This window comes from Chionomys nivalis, chromosome 1 (genome assembly GCF_950005125.1).
Source record: "Chionomys nivalis chromosome 1, mChiNiv1.1, whole genome shotgun sequence".
Lineage (NCBI taxonomy): Eukaryota > Metazoa > Chordata > Mammalia > Rodentia > Cricetidae > Chionomys > Chionomys nivalis.
This window is the reverse complement of record NC_080086.1, coordinates 149,809,007-149,830,838: the sequence shown is the minus strand read 5'-3', so window position 1 is coordinate 149,830,838 and position 21,832 is coordinate 149,809,007. Positions and strand designations below refer to the sequence as shown.

The window sequence follows — 21,832 nt, the reverse complement described above, 5'->3', positions numbered from 1 at the left end:
GGTTAAGGGGCTCAGGTCAGTGGTATCTGAGCTTCAAGGGCAGCAGCTGCTGGGGGTGGGGGGAGCAGGGCGCAGGTTACAAGCTATGCAGGGGTTCTAACCTCCCCTGAGATGCCTAGCAGGCCATCTACTGCAGACTCCTAAAGGTTCCTGCAGGGTCCAGTGGACTTTTCTGGAGGGTTGGTCACAGTTTCCAGTCACAGTTTCAGAGGCTAGTAAACCACTCTGCAGAGCACAGGGAGTAACCGAGTACAGAGAAGGAAGATTCTGGGATGGAGATCCCTCTTGCTTCGGCGCCCCCTAGCTCTGTTTCCCTGGCCTGGAGTTGCTGAGAACAGGGAAGGAAGATGCAGGGACGGAGACCCCTCTTGCTTCAGCGTCTCCCTAGCTTGGCAGATCCTGCAGGCCTGAGTCTGCAGGCTGTAAGGCAGGGCTAGCATCACCGCTCAGGAGGGAGAACAGAGGCTCACTGAGAAGCATCTCTGTTTGACTTACGGATGCATGACTAAAGACGGCCTAGGGTCAGTAATGTGTTTGTGCCTGGTCCTCCCAGGTCTGTTATCCATGGACAGGAGAAGGCACAAGATTTGCACACATGTGCTCTGAACTTCTGGTCTTCTGTGTCACTGGTATGGCTCAGGAAATATTGTTCATGGCTTGAGATTTTCTGGCCACATTTACTGTGTTTTGTGCCTTTGGAGTCACTGTTTCACATTTTTAATGTAATTTCTTAATATAGCTGCTTAATCAGAGCGGGTTAGACAGTTTACTGTGACATAACGGGCCTCAGAGACTGTGACTGTAATGTACCTTATAACTTGACTTATTATTATTACGTGTGTGATGCAGATGTTGGGGTATGCACATGCCACGACACATATGTGAAGGTTACTGAACACCTTTGTGGAGACAGCCCTCTCCTTCCACCTGCATGCGAGTTCCAGGGGTCGGACACGGGTCCCCAGACTTGTAGGGCGAAGCACCCTTATCCCCTGAGCTACCTTGCAAGCCCTGTAATCTTGTTTTTCATTACAGAAATAGTAAACCCATTCCACAGAAATGAACAAAGGGTACAAGGAAGCAAAAGCACACAGATAAAAGGCTGGGGCTCCTAGGACAGTGTGGTGCTGAGGCGTGGAGTCAGGCTGAGATGGAGCCCTGGCCACGTTAATATCTCCGTTAGGAACTGTTCTAGTGTGCTCTCTGCTGCTGTGGCACATAACCAACAGCAGCCTGGGAGAGGGGAGGGTTTATTTCAGCTTGCAGCTTACCATCCGTCATCGAGGGAGTATTATGTCAGGAGCTGAAGCTGGGCAGGAAGGCTGCTCACTAGCTTGCTCCAGCACTTATCAACTAGCTTTCTTACATAGCCCGGGACCAGCTGGCCTGGGGATGGCACAGTGACCTGGGCTCTCCCACATCAACTAACAATCAAGAAAGTGCCCCACAGACTTGCCCATAGGCCAGTCCAATGGAGGGAATTCTTTGGTCGAGGTCCCCTCTTCCCAGCTTTGTCAAGTTGACAGCTAAGACTGCCTATAGCATTGAGCATGGCAACTCAGTGTCTCCAAGCCACAGTTTCTTTATCCTTGAAAACAGTTTGAGGCAGTGGGGTTGGGAAATGGCCCACCCAGTTCATAAAGCGCCAGCTGTGCAAGCATGGTGGCCTGCGTCTGAGATCCAGAGCCCACATTAAAACAGAACAACTGGGTCCGGCAGTCAGACCATGAGGTGCCGGGCAGACAGAGTCAGGAGGACCTCGGGATTGCTTGCTGGATTCTTGCTGAATCCATAAGCCAGGTTCAGTGAGGGACCCTGACTCACAAAACAGGGAGGAGAGGGACCGAGAGAGACACCTCTGGGCTCCACACGCGTGTGCATACGTATGTATACACGCCAACACAGGCTGAGTGGGAGAAGAAAGTAGTGTGATACCTCTTCACCTGCTGCGTGGACTGTAATAGCGTATGCAAAGTCCTCAGCATTGTGAATACAATGTCGATGTCCAATCCAGGAGGGCACTGTGGTCGGCACAGAGTGGCCAGGGAAGGGTGCTTCACTGGGCTAGGGCCTCAGCAGAGTGGAGAGCTTCAGGGTCTGCACGCGCCTGCCGGTGTAGGCTGAGACTCTGGGGACTTTGAATGACAGCTGTGGGCAAGCCCAAGAAGTGAGAGCGGGGGCCCCTTTGGGCTGTATCCCTACTGAAGAAAATGTGTTTCCTAGGCAGCTCAGAGCCTGCCATTTTCTCTGATGTTTCTTGGTTTTCCGTGAGGTCTGGGAATTGTCCTGGGAGTGACACTCAGAGAAAAAGTGAGAGGGGACCTGGGGTGTGTGTGTCAGCGAGTATCATCACGGTTCCTTCTGAGACCAGGAACTGCCAGCAGTAGTGTTCAGGTTCTGCCTGTGTCCAGGACTGTCTGTCTAGAGAAACCACCTTCTGCCTTCTAAGGTGAGAAGACAGCCACACTCATATCCCAAGGGGGGCACACAAACCACTTAAGCGTTCAGTGAAGGGTGTGGGAACAAGACTTCATGCAGGTGAAGGCAGGATACACGTGTGTTTGGGAGTTTTAGGGAGCGGCACTTGTCTTTGCTTGAGTGATTCCCTGACCCAAGATGTGGCGTCGTCAGAAGCCGGAAGTCAGCGCGGTAGAAAGCGACCCCTGTAAGTCATTCTCAGGAGGTTGCCTCCCAATGAAGCAAACCTTCACTTGGTGGTGCCCATCTATTTCCCTGGCATTTCCAGCTTTTCCAGGCAAAGCAAATTAGTCACCCCCCCCACACACACACACACCAACCTGGACCTGCTTATATGCTTTGAAATAAAACACAGAGAAAACAAACCAGGTCCAGCTCACCCAGTGAGGTTAGCTGGAGAATCAGAGGAGAAAATATTGAGATTGGCCGGCTGTCTGGGAGGCCACTTGCACCATGCCCAGGGGGCTGGTTGCAGGATGTCAGCCCTTTGCTCAGTGGTATATGGTGTGGGTTTTGCTAAGCTTTGTGTTTATTCTAGTGCTGCCCTCTGGTTCCGGAATGATCCTGCACATCTCAATCTAATGTTCATTTTCGTCCAAATTGCTTGTTCATCCATTATCTCAACAGAAGCCTTGGAGTATGCTCAGAGCCAATATTTCCACGCATATGGTTTTCTAAGAGGCAGGACTGCGCCCCCGGAGAAATGGCTGCACTGTGGCACAGACCTGGGTTGTGGTTTCAGAACTTTAACGTTTGGGTCTGGAAAGGACCATAAGGTACACATTGCTCAGATTATAGAAGAGAAAAAAGAGTTTCAGGGTAAAGTGACATTTTCAGGTAATGGACTACTTAGACACTGGAACCAGGACCAGGCCTCGGGGATCCTTGCTCCTTGAGACATCCTTTCCTGACCCTCAGGCTTTGAATTCTTAGATCTTAGAACGGTCTGGTAGCTGAAAGGTGGCTTCCCATTACCTTCCTGGTCTGAAAGTGTCGTCCAGAAAGCCGCAGACTTACATAGCTCAGTCAGCAAAGTGCTTGCCACAGAAACGTGAAAGTCTGCGATTGGCCCCCAGAACTCACATTAAACATCTGGACATGGTTGTAATCCCAGTGTCGGGGAGGGGAGACGGGGTTTTTGGAACTCACTGACATCCAGCCTAGCCCAATCTATGAGCCCCAGGTCCTGTGAGAGATACCCTAAAAAAAAAATGCTGGCTCTTGAGGAACAACATCTGAGGTCGCCTGGCTTCCACACATACATGACCATGCACACACGTCTCTTAATTTTAAGTAAGTTCCCAAAGTTGTCTTGGGCCACATTCGTAGGTATCTTTGATCTCATACAGCTCATGGGTGGCTTGTTAGGAGTGTCTTTGGACCTAAAGAGTTGCTTGAAAGGTTCCAGGACTTGTTCTAAGCAGGTGTCCTGGGACACTCAGACCCAGGAAAACTGTTCTGAAGGAACAGATGTACCATCTCACGGACCCCTGAAAACAAGAGGCAGAGCCTACATGCAGGAGCATTCAGGAAAGTGTCAGCCTTGGTCAGAAGGCAGAGTGGCCTGGGAAAGTGGTGGCAGGGGCTTTTGCTGAGCCTCTGGGGGAGGTGGCGGGGGTGGGGGCAGAGGCAGGCAGGCTCAGGATCCTCTGATTTGAACAGTCGCTGTGAGCAGCTCTGGGCTGGTCAGGGCAGGGCACAGTGGTCCAGGGGGTGACAGGGGGAGGAGAGAAAGAGCTCTAGAAGGTTTGTTTGTAAAGGGGTGGTAAGCGCCTAGGTGAGTCATTTTCTCTCTCTAGGAATTTGCTACCCCACATGTAATAACAAAGGCTATGGATAGCAGTGCATCAGAAGCCAGGCAACCAAAGGCGAGGGAGGTGCAGGCAGGGCCCGTGTCTCCTACAGGGGGCAGGGGATTGCAGGTTGTCTGACTGGAGCTGGGGGATGTAGATGGATGAGGGTTTCACTAGCAGAGCATCTTAAAAAGCTAGAGCTGTCATTCTTGCAAGAGAGGAAAGCTGCATGCTCTGTCCTCCAAGGACAAGCATCTCCCTGGGAGTCCTGATTTAGCCAGATTGCAGAAGGCACCTGCTGTTTTCCGCGGAACTTTGCCTGAAGTTCTATGAGGACAGGATGAGGGGTCGTGCTGGCAAGAAGGACCTCACAGACCACGGCTGCTGCATTCCAGGCCTCGGTTGCTTCCTCTCTCCATCCCGCTGCCTGTACAGCCGTGGCTCAGCTCTGCCCTCCCTCCCGCTGGCTGCCTGTGTGGTACAGTTACCTCCTCAGCAGGCAGCCCCCGACACAGGTGGTAATGACAGCCTGCTGCAGTCCTGACAGACAGCGAGGGTATCTGCCTGAGCTCTGCCATCATCTCAAGCAGCAAAGCAGCTCTAACCAACAGAACTGTCGCCTGTGCTGTCTCAGGCCAGCTCATGCTGTCTGCCAGCTGCTTGTTGCGCTGCTCTGGGGACTGGGAACACGCCCAGTCCCAGTCCCCATCTGTTGCAGGCGTGAAGCAGCGGCTCTCGAGAGCATCCGAACCTTAGAAATCGCCTTGGCTGAGAGGGTCAGGAAGCCCCTTCTTGGATTGGCCTTTGGAAGGTGAGAGCAGGATTTGTCAGAGCTGAGAGAGCAGCTTGTCAGCCGCTACTCACCCCACCAGCCTGCGTCTCCCAGCCCAGCATCCGGAAGAGGAGACCTTGGGACCCCTCCGGGCTGAGTAAGCAGACCTTCTTGGCTGGCTTCCTAAATGCATGGTGCTTGCACGCTCCCCGTGTGCCCATGTTTTTTTTTCTGTGGTGCCTCTTGTCGCCTCTGTATGCAGGACTGTTGGCTGGTGCTTTGCTCTCCCAGAGGCTCTTTCTCAATTAAACACCTCAAGGCTGAACAAAATGCTCCTTCGCTCCACGGGAGCTGTATGTCTGTTCCTTATGTAACTTTTGTCCGTGACTTAAAGAGAATACCTTAGCAGGTGGGATGTGTGAGGGGGCGTGCTCATCACTGTTCCTCTGCAGAGACTGTCCCTGGGGAAGGGAGCGAAGACTGGGCTGTCTACAAAGGGTTCTGATTTGAGAGTCTTCTCCCCCTTCCTCCCCTGCCGTAGAGTTCTCTCCCGGGGCCGAATCTCTTAGTGCGGTAGACACTCTTCCACCTTCGCTTCCCCTTCCTGAGTCATTCGTTCAGTCTGACACAAATGGTAGAGACTAAGGGACAGTGCAGGGGGATTTTGAGTCTGGTCCATGTTATCCCCCCGGGGCTGTCTAGACCGCGGATATATCAGAGATTTGACCGATCTGATCTCCTGCTGGAAGATGGGACTTGCTTGCTGCCTGTCTGCCTTGAGGAGGAAGATACTGAATAAACCAAAATGGCTGGGGAAGGCCAAGGGAGGGCGAGCAGAGAAGGTGGAAGCCCTTCACTCTGCAGCAGGAACAGAGCAGAAAGGACTGACCAGCTGAGCTGAGGCAGGCAAAGGCTAGGCCTGAAGCTCCAGGTGTCCTGCCCCAGCCACCTTCCTCTGAAACTGGTGCTTAGCACTCACAGCAAGCTGCTCCTATCTTGTTTGGGTTTTTGTTTGTTGCTTATGACTCTCTTCCACATGCCGGACCAGTTACACCCAAAGAAGACTCCAGCATAGAAATCCGTGACTCTCCCCTGACCCCGTCCCTACTCCTTATGCCCTGTGATTAGGAGCAAGCCACTGGGTGTCAGAGGAGGGTGTGAGGCTGAACGCTGTTTCTAAGTTACAACCCAAAGTGGGCAAGAAAAGGTGGCATTAAATAACTGGAGAATGGTGAGCCAATAGCACATGGCACTCAGCTAAGTGCAGGCATCTGGAAGGGCCTGGGCCCAGCAAGCAGCATCGGACCTAGGGACACACAAGAAGGCCAGAGGCTCTCAAAGTGCACAGGGTCCCCAACCACAGACAGAAGAGGATTTCAGATGTCATAGTCGTGTAGGGGGCTCCAGAGCAGGGTTTAGTCAGCCAGCAGCGGCTGTCACAGGGATTTGACAGACAGGTGCCAGGGATAGTGGTACCCAGGGCCCATAGCCCCTCTCCTGACCCCGAACAGAGGCTTGGCCATGTGGCCTCATAGGTCTAGGAGCTCCTCACCTTTCAGGATGCTCTCCAGTGTGCATGGGAAACGTTCAAGGACTGGCTAAATAAATCTGAGCTTGGGTTCCATTTGGATATTGGGATATTTTAGCCTGACAGTAGGCCTTGTGGCAGGTACAGACTCACAGGACAGGAAGTCGAAGTTAGAAAGTCAAATTCCCCAGTGACCTGATAGAGAATCCAGGATATGGAGGGTCCTTTTGTTTTTCCTAAAGTCATGAAAAGGCTGAACTCCAAGAGAAGCCCGGTGTTCAGAGGCTACAGGGAGTGGGGGAGGAACAGCGGGGCTAAGGATAGGCGCTGGCAGACTAGGCTTTGTCGCCAGCTTCTGTGCTTGGCTCCTCACTGGATACTGTCTCAGGACGCTGTCAAAATCAGCGCTTTAGTGAAAGAAACAAAGTCTTTCCTGTGGACCAGTCACCTGGCATTCAGAGAAAGAGATGTTTGACCTCATCTGCCAATAGTATTGTCTGGCCAGGCTTTCCTGGAAATGCAGGGTTTTTTTTTTGGGGGGGGGGTTCTCTGAATTTTCGTAACTCTTGTTTGTTTGTTTATTGTGTATGTATGTATGCACATGCATGTATATGCCATGGCATGCATGTGGTCAGAGGGCAACCTGGGGGAGTCTGTTCTTTTTCTGTTATATTGGTTCCTAGGATGGAACTCAGCTCATCAGGATTATCAGCAAGTAATTCTGTCCGCTGAGCCACCTCACTGTAGGTTTTTATTTCAGTCTGAAGATTTGAGTCCCTTCTCATATATCCATATATCAATGTAGAGAGCTGTCTTGCCCAGCTCCTTCTAACAAAGCCTCCTGTCACCCCGATTCAGCCTGTGGGCTAACCTGTATCTGTATCACTGCAACACATTTTCTTCTGTGCATTATTGAGTTGTGTCCTGCTGGTTCTTACAGGTCGATTCAATTGATGACTCCCAGCAATCAGCTGAGGTCTTAATTCCCGTCAGGGTCCGTCTCACATTTACCAACCGCACACCATGTACCGGCTCCAGGCTTGATCCTGGGAGGTTTTCCTGCCTTCCACATGGGAATTGAGGCCCCATGAACTTGCCTGAGATTGTACAGGCAGCACATGGGAACTGGAGCTGACACCTAGGTCCTCGACCAGCTTAGAAGCAGTGTCTGGACCTTCTCGCTTCACTGAGCAAGACCTGACAGTGGATTGCTGGCAGCGAAAGTTCCCATGCCTCTCACTATGACTTGACAGAGAACTTGACTAAGATGGCACGTGGCTTAGTTGAAGATCTGTGTTTCTGCTTCCTCAGCCCCAAAGTGAGGCTAGGCTTGTCCCCAATTCTTGACAATTTGACACTAGTGCAGGAAGCGTTGGCACATAAGCCATGAAGTCGGTGTGCTTTCCAGCCAGTCATGTGTCAATCTGGATAAATATCCTTGTCACAAGCATGACTCTAAAGGGGTTCTGTGGATCCATGGGATCTAATCTTAATTACAAAAGTTTGTGTTTAAATTATGATTGAAGCGATGTGAGTTCCTGCAATCCCAACACTTGGGAGGCAGAGGCAGGAGAACAAGAAAGTCATTTTTAGCTACAAAGAGAGTTTGAAGCCATGCTGGGCTATATGAGGCACAGACTGAGAAATGACTGAGCATCAGTTAAGAGCTTGTACAGAGCCTGGACTCAGTGCCCAGCCCCCATATCTGGTGGGTCACAACCTCCTGGAACTCCAGCTCCAGGGAATCTGACACCTTCTGGCCTCTGCGGGCACCGGCACACATGCTACCCTTAGGTACATATCCATACACACTAATCAAAACGTTTGAGAAAGAGGAGGAGGAGTGAAGATTGAAGGCAGATACGGTAGCATATAGTCTGGGATCCCAGCCCTGATGAGGCAGCCAGTCTAGCTATATAGACTTACAGACCTGTCCTTGCTGCATAGCAAGACTTGAAAGCTAGCCAGCAAGCAAACATACAATTGAGTCACTAGCCCCAATAGTGTTCCCTTGTGACCCCCTCCCCACAGTTTTTGCCACAGGACTTGGAACCCTGTGTTCTGTCAAGTAGCTGGGGACTGTGTACAAATTGTCAAGTAGCTGGGGACCGTGTATAAATTATCTCATTTTTGGGAGTCTTTTTTTTTTTCTAGAAATGCATATCTGTTCAGCGTTGGTGTGGAGTCTACCATCAGTTAACTAAGAACCAGTTCCAGGCACACAGTAGGCATTTAACAAACAGTGGGCTGTGCTGTCTAAGGGAGTGTTCAGTTGTGTGCCTCCTCGGAGTCACACAGAGTGTAGAAACCCCTTCTGAAGCAGGGCTGTGAGTGACCTGTTTTCTGCCACAGCCCAGGTTCCACCACTGCAGTTAGCCAGAAGACAACCAAGGTTGAAGAGCTTTGGGGTCCTGTGGTTTTCTCGCTGTTACTCACTGTCCTTGCCAACAGCCAAGTCCCTTTCCCTCCTCCTGTCCTGCCTGTCATTCCCTGGTGAGCTTCCTCCATTGGTCCTGGGAGTTCACTCTGCTGCCATGCCCTTCCCCTCCCTGAAGGTCATAGCTGTGTCGTGATCCCCTTCTCCATCTCCTCTCATGCTGCTCCAAGCTATAGCCCAGGGGACACAGGGAGAAAATGGGAGGAAATCAAAGCCAGACTCAGATTTTGTTTTGATTGTACTTTGCTGGCGAGGTGTGTGGTGGCATTTATTGTCTGTCTGCTTTTAAGGGAGGCGGCCATCTGCCAGTAGTCATGGCTTCAGCTAGTTAGTCACCAGTGAGTGAGGGCCTGCTGAGCTCATTCCAGTAAACAGAATAAAGGAGATGGGAACAGGGCCATCCATGGTCTGCAGTGCTGTTTTCCAGACACCTGCTAGGGATTCCAGCAGTCCTGGTGGGGATCTCTGGGCCGTGGAGGGTCAGGGACCCATGGGTTCTTATTCCCCCTTACCCCACCTATCCTTTTCTTCCTTTTCTTGGGAATTGAAACTAAGGCTTCATGAGTGGTAGGCAAGTTCTCTAGCACTGAGCTAGATTCCCCAGCCTACCTTTTTAAAAACAAAAAACAGGATCTCATTGAGTTGCCTATGATGGCCTTAAATTTATGATCCTCCTGCCTTAGCTTCCTGAGTAGCAAGAGTTTCAAACTTGAACCACCAGACCTGGTTTTCCTTTCTGTTTCTGATCAAGGACTCCTGAACGCTGAGGGCTCCTAGAATTGCATTTCACGGCTTTGGGGAAGAGAAGCAATCTTAGAATCGGGGGAGCTGAGGAGGTGTGAAGCCCCAACCCTCAGGAAAACACGGGCCTTTTGCTTTTGCAGCGGGCAAATAGCGGACCTTGCTGCAGGCTGTCTGTGATGCAAACTGTGCTGGCCAGCTCACGTGCGCTTAGACTGGACATGAAATGGGGTTGCAAACCTGTCAGGCTGTGGTATGCTCAGATTTCCTGGCGATGCTGAGGTGGACACAGCCCTGAGTGGGATGGCTTGTGTTCGGGAAAAGGTTTCAAGGAAACCAAACAAAATGTTGTCACATAGTTTAGGGACAAGAAGTGTGGGGCTCTGTTCCTCTTTCAGGCAGGGAAAGCTCTACCCTGCTTGGCACCTCTTGGGAGCTCTGGTACTTTCTACAAAGCACAGCCACAGACCATTCCTCCTGCCCTTACCAAAGCAGGGGAAGTTCAAAGACATGCTTCAAAATATTTTCCCCAGGAAACAGCAGATGGTGACTTCTGATTATGCAAAAGGCAAATGAACTGTCATCCTTTGTTACTCTTCCCCAGAGTTTCTGGTACCCAGAGCCATTTCTGCCCAGCTTGGCAGATGGATTCCTATGTTTAGAAGGTAGAGAAAGACCAGTGGCCACAGCTGGCAGCCTGCACAGACGCCTTCCCAATGCAGGTGTGGCAATGAAGCCTTTTGGATTACTGCCACACAAAACGAGAGGCCTCTCCGTGACCCTGCTACTGACTGTGTCATTTAGGTTGAGTATTTGGGAAGGGGCTGCTCTTAGCCAGAGTCATTCATTTGGAACGGAGGGTTGGTGGGATTTGTCCTTTAACGTTAGGCGTCAGCTCCAGAGACCTGGCCAGGCCTGGCTCAGAGCTGGCTGCAGGCATCTGTCACCACCCACTCTCTCTGAGTCACCCTACACTTATCTGCTCAGATCCATAGCCTTGAGATGTGCTCATCAGTCTCCAGACACTCAAGGCAGGGGGAGAGCTGGGAGGGAGACCAGCATGGAGGGGAGGAGGGCACTTGGAAGAGCCTTGACCTCCCCAGACCCTCTATTCTACTCAGGCTCCTCCAAGCTCACCCAGAACCCATGGTGGCTTCACCAGCTGCTGTTCAGCAGGTCTCCTAAGCCTCCAGGAACCAGGGCATGGGGTCACACCGCCACAGGGAAACTGTGTTTACAAGGGCCACCTCTGGAGAGAGGTTCGTGTAGAGGGGTCAAAAGCCCTATTTTCCTCTTCACCTCTTCCCTTCCTCACCAAAGCCCTCCTTGGTTTGGGAGATCTTTCTTCCTCTGTCTTAAGCCATCAGCTCCTTCCCATTCTTCACCACTGGGCCAGAACTCAAGTGTATGTCCCAGCGCAGCCTGTCTCTGGCATCACACTCTTCCATAAAACAAACATCCTGGGTTCCCTCTCGGGCAAGCCTCGTGCACCCTGAGGACCCACTTCTCTTTCTGTCCAGCTCATACCCCCAACTCTTCTGGCCAGGCTCTGAGTGGTCACTGAGTCCGGCAGTGTCACACAAATCACGTTGTCCTGTTGTGCTGGTCAGAGGTAAGCATGTCAGGGTAATAAAAACAAAACTAGGAGCTGCGTTTTTCAGTAATGCTTCAAGTAAATGCTTTCAGATTCTTCTGTATCGTTCTCAGTCCAGAGTCCCGCGGCTGCCGGCCATGCCTTACCCGAGTGCTGCCCCAGAAGTGCAGTCCCAGACCATCACATGCATTTGACAGTAAAGTACACCTGAGTACCACACGCCATTCTGGGGTACTTCAGGTGTTCCAGGGTCTTGATAATGACAGCTTGGACAAAGTCTGGAAAGGCAGCTCCTAAACCCAGGTATATAAACACGAAGTACCCAACCAAGGCCCACAATTCTCACGCTTTTAAGTAGCCGCTGTCATCTGGGATCTTGGAAGCCCCGTGTGTCTTACCTGTCCAGAAAGGGGGTATTGGGGGAGCCATATCCTCAGGCCCCTCAACATCTAGGCTTTTCCATGTGTGGGCATCTCTACCATCATGCTCCAGAAAGTAGATGCCTTAGTTTCTTTTCCTGTTGCTGGGATTAAATGCCCAACAGCACCTCAAGGGAGATGGTGTTTGTTTCAGCCCCTAGTTCAAGGGTACAGTCCCGCTTTATCAGGGAAGTTAAGGCAGCGCCATCTCGAGGAAGCTGGTCACATCCCATCCACAACCAGGAAGCGGAGGGTGATGGATGCGTGCTGCTGCTCAGCTCCCTTCTCCCCTAAGCAATCCAGGATCCAGCCAGGGAATGGTGTGGCCCAGAGTGAATGGGTCCCTACTTCAGATAAGACAATTGAGATAGTCTCCCACAGACATGCCCAGAGACCCATCTCCCAGGTAATTCTGGATGCTGTGAAAATAACAGTTAACACCGACTGTCTCAGTGGCCTTACCCAGGTGCCATCCTTCTTTGGTCTCTACCCCATGCAAGTTCATCTATTCTCACTCCTCGGCTTGTAGGGCCATCTTCTGAGAATGAATGATCCAGTAGCTGCCCGCTCAGGGAAGGGTTTGGCTTAATGAGCTCTGCGTTACCTTGAAATACTACCTCGACCTAAATAAGGGCATCTGGCCACCGGCAGCGTCAGCACCTGTGAGGACTTGTCGCATCTCAACTGTCCGGCACTCACGGGAGAACTCAGGCTTTGATGCCTGACAAATTACTCTTCTTAGATAATGCAGCCAGGCTCTGGGATGTGTGATGCTGGCCACGTCCGTCACTGTGGAGGGGAGGAAGGTACGGGTATCTATGTCACCAAGGTATGACAGGTCCATGGGGCCAACTGAACCGGAGGCTCCTGTGAGGTGATGAGGTGCAGGCACCACCCAAAGCCCAGCTGCTTCCTGGAGATTCTTCCCCGTGGAAAAATTGGCTCGGCATCCCAGGATGCAGAGTGTAGGCATTTCCCACTTCCAGCAGATGGCTTGCTCCGCTTCCCCCCACATGGGTATGTGGTGATCGGCAGTCAGTCACGGGTCAGCTTGACGGGGGTGTTGTTCACATGCAATGTAGCCCCTCATTTGGTAGCAGAGTTAGCTGGCTTGTGATACATGTGCACAAATGTGTAACCACCACATCATGACAAAGGTAATCCCAACCCCCTAAAGAGGTCCTAGTGTTCCATTCTAGCCAGTCCCTTCCCTCTCACCATCTTGAGACCGTGTAGCACAGGTTCCATGTCCTATCTTTGCCTACCTCACTGTCCCCCAATTCCAGACCCAGCACAGATATGCAGTAGATATGTCAGTGACTAAACATGCCTGCAGCTGCAGTATGCTTTTGAAGAGATGGTGTCTCAGCTAGCCCAGGATGGCCTTGGACTCTCTCCAGATCCTCCTACCTCTACCTCTTGCGTACTGGGGTTGCAGGTGTGTGCCACCTGTACAGGCTGCAGTGTGCTTTTGTTGTTATAAGACCGGGTCTCACTATGTATCCCTGGCTGGCCTGGAACTAATTATGTAGAACAGATTGGTCCCTAACTTGGGAGCAATCCTCCTGCCTCTGCCTCTCAAGTGTTGGGATCACAGGCTTGACCAACACAGCTGGCTGCAGAGAGGTATTTTTAGACTTCCTTAGGGCTTCGGTTCCTTCCCATCATCCTCGGTTTTGAAAGATTGTACAGGACGCATTTGCTAATTAGCAGTTTTGTGTAGTCCTTCCTGATGCTGGCCTCCCTGTTCAGCCTTAGACAGTCCGTGTGACCCGAGCTGGTAAGAGTTGAGTGCAGAGACGAGCTGTTGCTGGCTGCCTGAGCACTCGCAGGGAAGCGCGTCCTCTACGCCCCTTCAAAGAGAACACTGCCAAGCCCCCAGCAGCCTTCCTTCTTCTCTCCACGCTGGACCAGAGAGCACCAGCCACACCATCCTCTGCCTGCCTGCCTTCATCACTCCTCCACGCCGTGCCACCCTCCCTCCTTTCTTTGCTTTCCTTCGTTCCCTGTCTCCTCCATCCCTCCTGTTCCCTTGCCTCTCTGCCCTCTTCCTCTTTGAGCATTTTTTGAGCTCACTATAGAACACCCCAAAATGTTTCTGGGAACCTTTCTGTGTCTGTAATGTGGTCACGAGGGGTTCAGCATGTCCCCTCATCCTGCCTGCACACACTGTCCTCTCAATGTGTGTTTGTGAGTGGTGGGTTGAGTTACCCTGTTCCCTCTAATCAAAGCTCTGAGAAAGAGGAGTCTGTCTCTTACCCCCTGTCTCTTACCATAATAATAGCTTCTTGCCCTTAAAATCAGCCAAGTATTTTAAAGTAATGACTGGCGTTTTTCAAATGATTCCCACGCAGCCCAGCAATCTTTGTGTTAGCTCTGCTCTGTGGCGTTTATATCCTTCCATGTGTGGATGGGCTTTCTGGTGGAAATGCCTAGGATTCTAGATTTTTAACCTAGGAAACAGAGATTGAAGTAACTGAGACAGGGTACTTGGTATTTTGGCAGTGTGTTGCCCCCAGCCTCCCTACCCCCCCCCCTCTCTCTCTCACGCACGCACGCCGTGCTTGGAGCTGCATCTCAGGGCTCTCGGGCAGCCTGGTTCAGTTGAGCAGCTCTCGTTGGGATTCACTTGCATTTTCTGTCAGACTGTGGCCAAGGCTGGGACATTTTAAAGGCTCCTTCCTTCACACATCTGATGCCCATTGGCTGGAGCTCCCTCTCTGTGCAGCCTTCTCCACATTGCTACCATGAGCTTCCCCGTAATGCTGCTAGCTTGGTGGTCAGACCAATTACACAATGGCTGGGTGAGAACCAGGGCAAGTGTGGAGCGAGACCCAGATCCAGATCTGCAGGAAGCTGCAGGACTCCATGTCACCTGAGCATGGAGATCAAGTGATCAAGTGGTCTTGCTTCTCTTTTGTTTCTTTTCCCATTTTCATGTATGTGCATGTGGTATATAAATGTGTGTATGTGTATGTGTGTGACACACTTGTGTGTGGACAGGAGGGGATACGTGTACATGTGGAGCCCAAGGTTTCTGTCAGGAATTGTCTTCCAGCACTCTGCTACCTTGTTTATTGAGGCAGGGTTGACTCACTTCGGGCCCAAGGTCCTAGTATACACAGCCCTCACGCTATTCAGGACCTTGTAGGTGTAAAGAGCAAAAGGACAAGAGCATATGGTCCCCTTTTGTGTCTGTGGCTATAACAGATGCCCAAGGCTGGGTCATTTATAGAGAATGAAGGTTTGTTTCACGCAGTCTTGGAGGCATGGTGGCAGCAGCTGGGGAAAGTCTTACTTCTTCACAAACTGGTGGAGCATCTCATGAGACGGAGCCAGTCCTGGAACTCACTCTGTAGACCAGGCGGGCCTTGAACTCACAGAGGTCCACCTGCCTCTGCCTCCCGAGTGCTGGGATTAAAGGTGTGTGCCACCAAAGCCTGGCCTCTCTGCCTTTTCTTAAAACGTCACTAATGCCATTCACTGTAGGAGGACAACAGACCAAAGTGAGGATACTGCCGAGGTCCAACCTTGCGAACGAGGAGTTGCTTGGGGTTGCTTACAGGAGTCTGGGAAAGGGGTGACTTGCAGGAGAAGGATAACTCAAGGACAGCTGCATCACCAACGCCCACCCCAGCACAGGGGATCCTCATGCGAACCGGAGTCCTGGAGCTCTCTGCTGGGCTTGCAGGCCATTCTCTCCTCCGCGGTTCTTGGAGGGAAGGGTTTTGTATGTCTCTGGGGCTTTTTGAGACCTTTGAATTGCTTTCTTCCTGACTCTGCAGGGGACAACCCATCCAGAGTCCCCTGGCCCTAGGGTCCCTACATGCAGTATCTGATAGAGTCCCTTAGGAGACTTCAGTTGGAATTAAAGATGCCAGGCTCCCTGTTAGGAGCAGACTAGCTGTGGAAGGTACACTCAGGGAGATTTCTTCTCAGTCTCAGGGGCCTGGGGCCTGCACACGAGGAAGGGGTGGTAAGAACATTGCAAAGACCAGGTCCTCCTTCCAGAACGATCTAAACTCAATTCCAAGAGATGACCTGGGATGTGAGAAGAGGCCTTTTTCTTCCTTGGGAAAGCAAAGCCACAAACAAGCCCCTGTTTTTTGTACCTGACTCCCCGCCGGAGCCCCAGCTGATCTTGTCTGGTGACTTTGGCTGCACAGGGCTGCATTTTCCTCCCTCTCCTCTTTACATAACAAGCCCCTCCAGCATGGAACGGGTTTGTTGGCAGAAGAAACAAAAACCAAAAACCTGGTGGTGTCCTTGTTTAGATTCATGAGCAACTGCGGGTCCCCTCCGAGGAAGCCAGTCTCATGCATGACTCTGCCCCAGTTATTCCCCACCATTGGCCCCACTGCATAGGGGGCCTTGGAGTTGTGTCCCATATGTGCTAGGGCTTCTCAGCACCCCTGGTGTTGGCCTCAACCCTGAGTGTGAAGGCAGGAACCTGAGAATTGAAGGCCTGCTTCTCAGTGCCCTTCCCTGCAAGGCCAATCGGCAGGTTTCCTGTGCCCTTTTTTTCCATATATATCCAAGGCTGTCTTACAAAGATCCCAAGACCTGCGCACTTCTGGAGAAGGCATCGGGTTTAAATTCCTCTGCCTTCTGTAAGGAACCAGGCTGTGAACTGGCCTCTAGGCTCCTGTCTCCAGATAAAGCAATGACCTCAGATGCCTTTGAGGTACTCCAGGCAGGCTTCTGGCTAGGTCATGGTCTTTCTGTTCTCTCCTGCTGTAATGACCACTGGTGAGCTGCCCGGACTCGGTGACTGACTGACAGAGGACATGAGGCCATCTTTAGATGTTTGCTGTCTTATTATAAGTTATATTTTTAAATTATTTTAAATTTTAAGAACTAGAGGTGCCATTTTAGCTTTATAGAATACTAGATCAGAAAGTATAAAGAGCCCCCTGTGCTTCTCCCCACTTCTCCTACTACTAACATCTTCCCTTTGTGGGCTACGTTTGTTCCCAGGGATGAACCTTTCCAGAGTAAATTATCACCCAAAGTCACAATTTCCATGAAAGCTCACCCTCAGGTGTGCGCTCTGCGGGTTTTCATGAGTGTATAATGTCACCTGCCCACCCATGTAGCATATGAAATAGCTCCACTGCCCCTAAACCCAGTGCTGGACCCATGGACCCTTCCTCACTGCACCCAGGTCCTTGACATGTGTTCCCCTGTCCTCATGACTTGTTTGTGCCATGGTGTACCTGCTTAAGTTCTGGGGCCTATCAAGTGTGAGTTACAGTCATTCCTGGTGCTGGGGAGGGAGAGCCTGGGACAGGTGGGTCTACACACCCTTCTAGAGAGCGAACATCACTAGTCGCAGCGGGCTCCTGACTTACAGGGTTCACGAGACCCCTCCCCAAAGACAGACACACGGTAAAGAAGAACTCAGGACAGAGATGTGAGTTTCTTCTGCCTGACATGTGGTGGCCAGGGGCAGAAGCTTCTTAAACAACAGGTACTGAATAGGTAAAATAACAACAAACACAAACAATAATAATAATAACCTCAAAATGGCTTTCTCCAGAGGTGACAGCTAAGTCATTTGGAACTTTAACTTCCCCAAGGAAGATTCCACCTCACCATGGAGTTCCTTACCCTGACAGTGGATGCAGGGCCCAGCAGGAGAGTGACACCTTCTCCTAGGTTCTTTTATGTGACATTTAGTAGCACAGATCACTGAGCATATGCCAGCATGCATAGCCCTCAAGATCCTGCAAGAAGGGAACCTGCAACCACCATTTTTAGGCCCCTGCCAGTCCTAAAATACCTGTTGTTGTCTAGACGCTTATCTTGAGCCACTCTGCTCCTCTGGGTGGTGTCTACTGCAGTACAATACAACTGCAATACAGTAAAACTGCAATACAGAGGGAAGTGGGACAGTTCTGTGGTGTCTACTGCAGTACAATACAACCTGCAGTACAATACAACTGCAGTACAGAGGGGAGCATGACAGTTATGTGGTGTCTACCGCAAGACAATACAGCTGCAATACAAGGGAGGGTATGCTAGTTCTGTGGTGCCTAGGAAGTGATTAGAGCAACTGCCTGTCAACAGTTCCTAGGAAGTAGCTACTTCACATAAAAAATGGCAAGTGACGAAGGGTGACTTTGAACAAGGACTTTTCCTACTGCTAGACCAGATAGGTGCAAAGGCGCCAATGGGTCTTCCATGAGAGACCGCCTTGGGGAGTCACCCTGACTGGCTCTCACATGCGCCCAATACAGCCACCGTGCTGGGGACTCCACCTAAGGCTGTCACTCCGTAAGACCATTGATATTATCGCGGGTGCAGTGGAAGCTCCAGGGAGAAAGCCGCTTATGTGGAAAGAGCAGCCGTGATGGAGGACCTTGACTAGAAATAGCAAGACCAGGGCGCGGCTTTGCCACGGGGCTCTGAGCAACCTGCTGAACCCTCTCTGAGTACCTAGTCCTGTGACGCAGGAATGGAGAGGATTTTAGACCATTTCCCGCAGTAGCATGCCCTAGTTTCCTGATGCTCTGGGTTAAGCATTAGAACAGGGCAAGTGGATAGGGTGGGGGAACATCTAGCCCAAGTCAGGTTGGCACAGAGGTGGCAGACGCCACCTAGGTAGACTGCTCTTGGGACGTGATCTAGGAATGCTGTGATTGGTCAGAACCCAGCTGCTGGTGGTGGACATGGCATGGCTTTTCCTGAGGAAATGTGAACTGACCCCCAGGCAACCCCCAGATAGGGGTAGAGTAACGTTTCCGCTCAAGTATAGCCTAGTGAGTCAGTGCGTTTAATGGGGTCCCTTGAAGGAGTGTGGGTGGCCTTAAGGCAGCTGCATCACTGAAAAAGCCCCCAACGTAAGCATTGGCCCCTGAAAGCTGCATCCCTGGAGCTCCAGACTTGCGTCTTTCCTCCCCACAGTTGTTTCCCTTATCTTAAAACCTTGGGGAGGGGCTGCACGCAGGAGTCGGCTCTCTCTCTCTCTCTCCCTCTCCCTCTCCCTCTCCCTCTCCCTCTCCCTCTCCCTCTCCCTCTCCCTCTCCCTCTCCCTCTCCCTCTCCCTCTCTCTCTCTCTCTCTCTCTCTCTCTCTCTCTCTCTCTCTCTCTCTATCTCTCTCGATCAAACTCCCGGCTTGCAGTCTTGGCAGCAAACTTTGACCCTCTGAGTTGTCTCTCTGGCCTTGTGAATCTTGTAAGTTTCAGGAACTTTCTGAGACTGTGAGTCTGCTTACTTCGTGATCCTTGGGAAGTTTCATTTATTTTTCTGAGTCTAAAGGAGCTTCTCTCTGGGAGTGAGTGTTTCAGTTCAGAGAATATAGGTACACAGCCTGTGTTCAGAACAGCCGAGCCTCTAGTCACAGGTGTGGTGGTTTGCATAAGAACGGCCCCCATAGGCTCAGATAGTTGAATGCTTAGGCACCAGGGAGTGGCACTAGTTTTTGGCCTTGTCGAAGGAAGTGTGTGACTGGGGATGGATTTCAAAAGCCCACACCAGACCAGCATCTCTCTCTCTTGGTCCGTGCATCAGGATGTAGCTCTCTACTTCTGTTCCAGCACCGCCCATGCCACCTCGCTCCCTGCTGTGATGATCATGGACTAAACCTCTAAAACTGTAAGCCAGCCCCCAACTAAATGCTTTCCTTTAGAAGAGTTGCCTTGGTCATGGTGTCTCTTCACAGCATTGGAACAGCGACTAAGACAACAGGTCAGGGGAGCGACCAAAGGAGGTGCCTGGGAGGCAAGGGACAAGGAAACTACCTCTGCCAGGAGTGGGCAAAGGATACAACTCTATCGTCTTTTTCTGTGTCCATTTTTCTGAGCACAAAGCCTAAAAGGGTTCAGGGGAGGCAAGCCACCATCTGCTATTCTGTGTGCTCCCTGGTATCTTAGAGATAGACCTGCACGTCTCTGCTCCTTGAAATGAACTATACTGTTCCCAAATTCCGCTAAGGCAGAGTCATTTCTTGTCCATAACATTGTAGGAAATGTTTTGATGCTCCATGTTTATATGAATAATCAAGATACAAGTTTTATATAACAAGGATGTGTTTTCTCCTTCTCTCTCTCTCTCTGTGTGTGTGTGTGCACGCTCGCACACACATGTGTGCATGGCATACGTACATGTTCATGTAGGTATGTATGTGTATGTACAGATACACATGTACATATGTGCTCTGCTGTGGAAGTCAAAGGTTGATGCCGGTGTCTGCTTCGATCACTTTCCACCTAATCTTTTGAGACAGGGTCTCTCATTGAACCTGGAGCTCATTGACTTGGCTAGACTGCCTGCCTGCTCTGTGCGTCTGCTTTTCTCTGCTTCCCCAGTGCTGGAGTGAGAAGTGTGTGCTACTATACCCAGCTTTTACATGGGTTCTGGGGATCTGAACTTGGTGCTCAAGCTTGAACAACAAACACTTTATTAACTGAGCCTCCTCTCCAGTCAGAAATTTTGTTCCAATTCAGTGTTTGGTGACTGCACTTTCTGCTAAATCGATTTCATGGTCCACTGACAGGTTGGGGTTGTCAGTCTGAAAGAACAAAAACCAGTCAAGTGCTCCGAACCAGCCTCCCACCCCCAACCCCAGGGTGAAAGAGAGCGCAAATAAATGAAGGCACCTCTCCTCTGACTCAGGGAGGGAAGCCCCCATTCGTCTTTTGTTCTTAGATTTTTCCTTTCCTTGCTTCTCTTTGGTGCTTTTAAGACTGTGTTGTGTGCTTGGCCTAGAGCAGGAGAGTGAAATAAGAAGGGTGGGGAGTATCCTTGGGTTTGAGGAGTGTTTGACAAAAATCTCCTGGCTCACTGTCCTGGACATTCACATTTTAAAAGGCGGAGTTGGAAACACACGGGAGTTCAGTTCTGGGGCTGTGCCCAGAGCCCCGCATCATTTGGGATGTGGGGAGAAGAGGTGAGAGGGATCCTTAAGACCTGTTTAGACCTCTTCTGCACAGGGTCCTCCCAGGTATAGAAGTGTGTGTCCCAGAGCCACGTGCGACCTTATTAAAATGTTCCAGCCCAGTTTTACTCTGGTTCCCTTTCTAGAATGAACTGAGTTTAGCCGGTGGGGAGCGTGAGGCAGGACACAGAGAGAAGGTTGTGGGGAGCCTTGGTCTGTCTCAGGCCCCTCTGGGATTGTGCACTAAAGGACAGGCCTGGCAGCACCTCGTGTACCTGATCACTGGAATTTTCCTTGCGGACTGGACCATGTAATGACAGCTTCTGGCAAGGTGCTTATGGTGCCCACAGAGGTTTAACTCTGAGTTGGGCACAGCCTGGGTTGGCAGTTGGCCTTTTTTACAAGTGAATACGCCCTCTCAAGAGTCCCAGCACTGGCCTTTTAAAAACTGAACTTAGTATAATCACGGGGTGTCAGAGCTGAAAAGAGCCCAGGCAATTAAGGGCCATCTTGCCATTGGCTTACCCGCCTGTGATTGCTGCAGAAGGCCTGAGCAAGCCAAGATACCCATTAGGACACAATTCCCTTATCATGGTGTCTTGCGCTGTTGTCTGTCCTTTCTTCCTACCTTTATACGAGCTCATTAGCATGGTCAGAGTGCCCATTTGTCAAAGGGAAAGGCAGGGTCCCTTCAGGCATTCCCTGTGTCAGGGAACATAGAACAGCCAGAGACCCTGAGGTGGAGAGGAAGTGGTAGCGCTTGTTGCCTGCTGACTGGCGGTGTGTGGAGGAGAGGAGGGCGTACTCAGTTACATCCCCATGCCTTGAGACGCAGGATGAGACTGCATGGCTCCAGCTAGGAGGAAAGAATGATCCCATTAGAAGCCTGGCATGGAGGGAAAGCTGGGTGTTCCATTCCACACAGTAGATGTTCCTCCGTAGTAATTCACTGACTGTTTCCAGATGTGCGGATACTCCCAGGGCAGGCAACCTCTCACACCTACCTTTCTCCCCTCGCACACCCATTTCCTTTACGTATCACATGGGTTCTCAGGAAAGGGATGCCTCTGCAGATACAGTACCCACCTGTCAGCTGAGGGATGCTCTCACCAGGTAGCCCCAAAACCTTCCAGTGATGCTGCAGAGGCATGGCCTTCAAAAGAAGATGGATTGAAGGAAGGAAGGAAATAT

General features: G+C 51.2%; 1 protein-coding gene across 4 annotated transcripts in view; it reads left to right on the top strand.

The window, feature by feature from the left end:
- The window catches only part of Prkag2 (protein kinase AMP-activated non-catalytic subunit gamma 2), a 272,029-nt gene that overhangs the window by 40,960 nt on the left and 209,237 nt on the right, over positions 1-21,832 (top strand). The window contains exon 1 of one of the 4 annotated variants that reach the window (XM_057783037.1): positions 4,898-5,200. The exons of the other annotated variants lie outside the window; for them this stretch is intronic. The gene's annotated coding sequence lies outside the window, so the exon portion shown is untranslated. Of the gene's footprint in view, positions 1-4,897; positions 5,201-21,832 lie in introns of those variants that run through there. 4 annotated transcript variants of the gene reach the window in all.